Source organism: Tasmannia lanceolata, unplaced genomic scaffold (genome assembly GCF_043159265.1).
Source record: "Tasmannia lanceolata isolate RefF3 unplaced genomic scaffold, GAP_Taslan_0.1 ptg000023l, whole genome shotgun sequence".
NCBI classification, from domain to species: domain Eukaryota; kingdom Viridiplantae; phylum Streptophyta; class Magnoliopsida; order Canellales; family Winteraceae; genus Tasmannia; species Tasmannia lanceolata.
In genome coordinates this window covers 9,347,122-9,354,256 of record NW_027518700.1, presented here as the reverse complement: position 1 = coordinate 9,354,256, position 7,135 = coordinate 9,347,122, and positions in this window count along the sequence as shown.

Here is a 7,135-nt window from a genome sequence, read left to right as displayed (position 1 = left end):
GATTAATAAAAAGAAGAGAGTTAACTTCACCATCACATTCTAGACCTCTACCTCGCCACTCTTCACCATATCCTATCTTTATTTTAGGCTTGATAAATCGACTCCCCTAATGGATAAATCGACTCCCCATGTGTCTAACTCTCTCCTCTTTCTCTCTCTAACCTAGAGGAGAGAGAAAGACACATGGGGAGTCGATTCATCAATTTGGGGAGTCGATTCATCAATTTGGGGAGTCGATTTATCACTCCCCTTTTGGGAATTGCATTAGCCTTTAACAACTGGTTAAAACCATTTTTAGGAAAATACCGTTTTAAACGTCTTTTTTTTTTAAATGCGTGGCGTTGGCGAACCTAATACTGTGTTTAAAACATTTACAGAACTCACTTTGTTTAACATTCTCTTAGAGGTTGCTGAGAGCTTTTTGGGAATTGTAATAGCCTTTGATAGCCGGTTTAAACCATGCTTAGGCCCAGTTTGGTTTGGATTTTGAGAATAGACTGTGAGTCCAAAACTGATTACTGGACTCAAAATTAAAAGCAAAATGCCATTTAAAACATGTTTTCGAAAGAAAAAATGTGTTTTGTAGATTCGACGTATAAATACTCAGTTTAAAACTTTTACAACAAATTTTTTTGGAGGAAAAACATTCAAAGCATGTTTTAAACGTACTAAAAGCATTTCTTTGGCCAACTTTTCAACTTTACCCCTCTATATTTTTGTAAATGAAAAACTGTTTAGACATATTAAACATATTTTTTCGTGTTACCATTTATTTGACCGTTTTTACTGTAACTTTTGAACAAATGACCTATTAAACCTGATTTTTCATCAAAACATGGCACATGGATATCAACGGCCTTATTTTATTCCCTATGTTATTCAACAAGATTGATTGTAGCAACAAAGCATCCTTGATGCATAGATCGGAAAATAAACACTAGGGGGCCGTTTGGATACGCGGATTCTAAAATCTAGGATTTCTTCAAAATTTTAGCTAAGAGACAATAGAAGAAGCGGACCACCTGTCGTTTTTTATTTGTTTTTTACCGCTTGCCCTTCTTTCCGTCAGCAAGAGAGTAGCAGATCCTCCCATATTTCCAGGTTTTAAAAATCTCAGGATGCAGGAGAGATTTATAAAACCTGAATTTCTCACTTAAAATCCAAGAAACGCTATCAGGACAACATACAACAGCTTGATCATGAACCCTCTTTTACACTATTTTCAAACTAAAAACCTCGATTCTAAAATCTGCGTATCCAAACGGCCCCTATAAGAATCTTAAAAACTAGAAAAACATTCCTAGACAGTCCAAAAGAACCCAATTACAATCAATTTTCAACCAACCAAGAATAGGAGAATTGCTGGTGGATGGTCAATGAGGAAATATGGGGCATATGTGTCGTAGATTAATGAGGATTTGAAGACAAAGAAATGGAAACTAGCACATGGTGGGCGCGAAAACAGATTCAATTAGAATCCATATGCAATGTGGGGAATAACGGGTGATGCCGAGCCCCGGTGAACCCGAAGGGTGATGGTGGGCTCCAATGGATTCAATTACAATGTCGAGCCCAATGAGTGTGGAGATTTAATTATTTACGACTTTGCAACATAAGGTTTTTTTTTATTTTTTTTTATTTTACAGTTTGTCTATAGTGCCAAGCCCCACCAATGCAGGATAGCTTTGTTATACCACAATAAAATTTTGCTAGGGGAATGCTAAACTCAGGGGCGCCCCTATGAAAATCAGAGGAAAGGGCTCCTCCATTGGATGCATGTCACCAAAGTGCATTTAAAGTATGTAAAAATCAATGAGTATTAAATGCAATTTAGTGACATGCATCCAATGGGGTGTCTTTTCCTCTGAATTTTGCAAGGGTGCCCTTGAGTTTGGCATTCTTCAATTTTCTATTACTTGTTACGCGTGTACCTAATAGCCCCTTACACATGTTCTGTTTTTATCTCTATCTAGAGAAATTATATGGTGCCCGACCATCAAGTCCCTTGTGGGCAGTACTATAAAAGTACCACCTTGATGTTTGATCCAACAGCAGCATCTTAAAAAGTGATCTGCTGTTGGATCAAACATCAAGGGCGGTGCCGCCCACAAGGGACTTGAAGGTCGGGCACTATATAAAATATCCTGTATCAAACCACCTGAAATAGCTATTCTTATCAACATTAGTAAGAGGGGTTTGCTAGTCAATTATCTGAAAAGCCATTTCCCGGGTCACTTTTGTAGGAGAGAACAGTCACATAAGCTCACTTTTTAGTAGATTTTGTCAAATTCATTTAATTCATCCGAGGTGGTTGTTCCCTCTACAAAAGGGAGTCATGAAATGACTTTCCACGACATTGCCTAGCAAACCCTTGGGCGTGGTTGCACAAAAGCCTGGATAGCTTAGGGGTTTTGCTCGGCATTTGGGTGTCATGTCAGCAAAATTGAGCAAAACCCCTTGTTTGGTTGCAAATATAGCACTGACATCCCAGGAGACAAGCAACCAAGGATATCTCCTGGTTAATCATTGTATGTATGTTGAAGTGTCACCCTTGCCCCCTCCCTAGGAAATCCATTCCAAAATCCACAAAAGGTGGAATTTTGCATGAATTTCTTGGGGATGACTCTCTCTCTCTCTCTCTCTCTCTCTCTCTCTCATATATATATATATATATATATATATATATATATATGAGAGAGAGATAAAACGGTTTCTACACACAAGTGTAGATAAGTTATCTATACACTAGCTTAAAATACAGTGGGGGCCCACATTGTTTGGGTGATCCAAAACATTCATTTGATAGGACCTCACATAGATAGGGTGTGCCCAAGAAATCAGCTTCATAGGATCATCCTAACCCTTCGAACCGTGGAGGCAAAAAATGGAGAGATTTGTGAAGGTTTAAACACGTCCATTTTACCTCCACAAATCGTAGGGTTGAGATAATCCTATGGAGCTGATTTTTTTGTAGACACCCTATCTATGTGAGGGCCAATCAAATGAATTGTTTTGATCACCCAAACAATATACCCTCCACTCTATTTTAAGCTAGTGTGTAGATAACTTATCTACACTAGTGTGTAGAAACCGTTCTCTCTCATATATATAATGACACCACATACAACTACTCTACTAGGTTGACAACCAAACACTACTTATCTACTATTCTACGAGGTAAGTTCCAGGTACATCCAAAATCCAATGCTTGTCTCCTCCCTGTTCACCACTATTCTACGCGATAAATACTTGCAAATTGTTAAGGTATAAAAGATTAAATTACTCCATCTCAAATAGCTTAAGCTTTTGGAGTAATTGATTGTTCCACATGGTATCAGAACCGGACCCAAGTCTGAGTTAAAAACTCCTTGATCTTAAAATTCCGCATGCAATGGCCAACCCAAAAAAGAGGGGCCGCATGTACCACGGGCCAACCCTAAAAGGAGTGGCCACACATGTACCGCGTGTAGGCCAACCCTAAAAAGAGGGTCAACATGTGAAGGGGGTGTGTTAAAGTATAAAAGATTAATAACACCTTATCCAACTTACTAAGCATTTACCAAATGTGCAGTTGAACTGTCAATTGTGTAACAGTATTTTTATGATGTTCAATTAATCAATTGCATGTTATAGCCGTTTCCATTATGAGAATGATTCTTACTGTAATTGTGAATCAATCCCATCAATCATGGTAGCCATGTTTGGCTGAACGTAATACCTGAGAATTCAACATTGAAATTCTTGTCTTCACATTTGAAGTCGTTCATTATTATGGTAGTAGGGGAAATATTGACATGTTAAGCATATACCAAATGTGCAATCGAACGGTCAATTGTGTAACAGTCATTCTCATAACGTTCAATTGCATCTTATAGCCCTTTCCATTATGATATTGATTCTTACTGTAATTGTGTATCAATCCCATCAATCATGGATCCATTATTATTGTGTATACCATGGATTCAACATTGAAATTCTTCTCTTCACATTTGAAGTCTTCCATGTGAAATGACCAATTACTCCGAAAGCTTAAGCTGTTGGAGATGTTGTTATTTAATCTTAGAGTGCTGCTATGGAGACCCCGAGATTAAAACCGAGAGCGGAACCTAACAAATCCCTACATGCCACATGGCATGGGAGGAGTAGTTTTACTATTTTCATGGAAAAAAAAGCCAAAAATCAAGAATCAAGGGAAAGATTGCTAATATGTTCAAGAGGCTATTTGTTCAATTCTACTCTAGGTCCCCAACTCGGTTTCGATATCATTATTCTTTAATCTTTTATACTTTGACACTCCCCAACACATGTGGCCCATGTGACCCCTCTTTTTGGGTTAGCCATTACATTTGGATTTTTAACATTAAGGAGTTTTGAACCCTCTCTTTTTTAGGGTTGTTCTACATGTGACCCCTCTTTTTGGTTAGCCATTACATGTGGATTTTTAATATCAAGGAGTTTTGAACCCAGGACCTTTGCTCTGATATCATGTGAAACAACTAAAAAGAGGGGCCGGCCACACATGAGGAAGAGTGTTAAAAGTATAAAAGATTAAATAACGCCATCTCTAATAGATTAAGTTTTTGAAGCAATTGGTTGTTTCACACAAACAAAAAGTACATATTCATGTATATAACATGGTTACATCCAAATATAGCCAAAATACCCCTATATTACCCAAAAGACCACTCGAATCCGTCCAGTTCCCTGCCCCGCTGAAGACAAATTGATGAGACCCTGAGATGACTAGCTAAACAGCAAAAAAGGTTAGACCAATCAAGAAGATAAGAGCACAATATCCACAAACCCCTGCTAAATCTTGACTACACATAATGACCTCAGGTAAGTATTAACTATTAAGATCAACGACCAAAGTTTCGAACAAATGGCCCTCGATCAAGAGATCAAAAGACACGATAAGCTCACCCCAAGCATCGAATCTAGATCGAAATGTAAAGAAGAGTTAATTAGACGAAAGAACAGCTATCATTAATGACTTTGACACGGTCGATTGAAGCCTGCTCGAATCAGCCAGGACAAGCCATGGGGATAAGTTTTCCTTTGCATATGCCTCAAGATTATGGTCCTTGGTCGACAAAATGGCCTTTGGATCATCTCAGCCAAGGGCCACAATCTACCAACTGTTCAATTTAGTTCCTACATTGTAGCTCCCAAAGTTCAAAATCCTATAGTCCATCCTTAACCAAAGACACCCTTTAGATAATGGACCGGTGTAGTGGGCCTACATGGGCTAGAGTCTACTAACCAGTCATTAACCCTATTGTATCTCTATATATAGGGGCTGGAAGCGACAAACTTGGTATTCCAAATTAGATACCTTGGGTGTAATGCTTCAAGCAACCTCTTGCATGACCTAATAACCTCTAACAAGGAAGACCCCCATGAAGAAAATGAAGCAGCGTGATGATCCTACCGAGTGAGGGTCAAGATTGCACTAATGTCACGTGGATGGGTGTAGATTAGTCTTCTTGTAATATTATTATATGAAATTTAGTGAGATTTCTAGGAATGGTAAAATAATAGCAGGCCTGCACTTACCACAGCCCATTTCATATGCAAGTCCACCCCTCTATTTCACCTTGATAAATGGACATTCAAAAATGTCCCATTTGGATTACATGAAAAATATTTCTGACAGAAAATTTTTAGTGAGAAACTTTTTTCTTTCCACGACTTAGGGGGAAATGATATGATTGTGGTTAATTTATAGGGATTGTTGTTAATTTAGAGGGATATTATCATAAATTGAAGGTCCTTCTAAGTAAAGATTGATTAGCGTTTGTTCAAGTTATCTAAGTAAAAAAAAAGGTAAGAAATGTTAGGAATATTGTCATTTCCAAACTTCTCAAGAAAATTCCAACAATCCAAACAGGGCCAAAAGCCCATCCACAATCCTGTTTGCAAGTCCAATCACAAGTCCATTTACAAACACAAATCTAGATAATCTTATCTTTTTAGAGTTGACTCGACAGCTCCCTTATCTTAATGTCTTTAAAAAGGCATTTCAGCATTCTAATCCCTTCAATTCACAATGAGAAAAGGAAGAGGAGCCAAGTCCCTTATGGTGCATTCCGTTGAATCTGATGAGAACTATCTACTAGCTAAAGAGAAGAAGCTAAATTTATTTTGGCAGTTTCTTTCTTTGAGGATTGTTGGGTCTTCCATGAAACAGTAGAAGTAACTAGAGAGACTAGTTTTCACAAGCTACAGGCAGTTGTCTTAATTTTCCTGTGATGTGGAGGCCACTTCTATGGCCTTTATGTGTAATTTCTATAACCACTCAAATCCTTTCCTGTGATTTTATGGGAAATGATGTATGCACTCCTCTCTTTTTATAATGGGTCTCCTGGCTTAATCAAATAGTTTTATGGCTTTTTTTTATAGATTTTTAGCTGATTAAAAATGTGTAGCAACAGTAGCATCATGATCTCCACAGAATGAGAGACGAGGGTGGGAATGCTTCAATAAGAATAGTCTCTCTATTTTAACAAGGAAAATGGGTGGCTTGCTGTATATCACTCTCTTTCATTTATTGGTGAGGGATGAAAGTTTCCTCTTCCACTTTGATATTAATATAACCTTGTAGCTTTGTTTGGGCTAGTTTTCAAAGTAGCGCAATCCATTCCTCGAGAAAATCCGTTACTTGGGTCTGCATCCTGCTTGAGAGATTGTCAAGGTTTTCTCCCATCTTCAACTTTAGAAAGTGTTTACTCAGTTAGTATTAATGGAGAAGCAAAAGGAGAAATACTTTCGAGTTTCCAAAATGAAGTCCTCCCCTACAGGGGAGACAATAGATTTGGTGTTCTCCAGAGAAAGCTTAAGTTAATCTTAAGGTTTATCTTTCATTGATGATGAAACATGAATATAGCCAAGGAAAGCTCACATCCTACTATCCTAGGTAACCGTTACAAAAAAAAGGGAGGGAAGATATCATTTCCTGATTTGTTTGATATAACATCCCTTGATTTTTAATAGATAATCCCTTCTTTGTGTTAGAAATAAGTACAAACCAACTTTGTACTGACATGCATCACGGGGACACCGGGGCCTTCTATTTGTAAAAGATGCCAATGCTCTCATGGTGAATGACTTCTCCATGGTACTCTTGTTGAAAGTT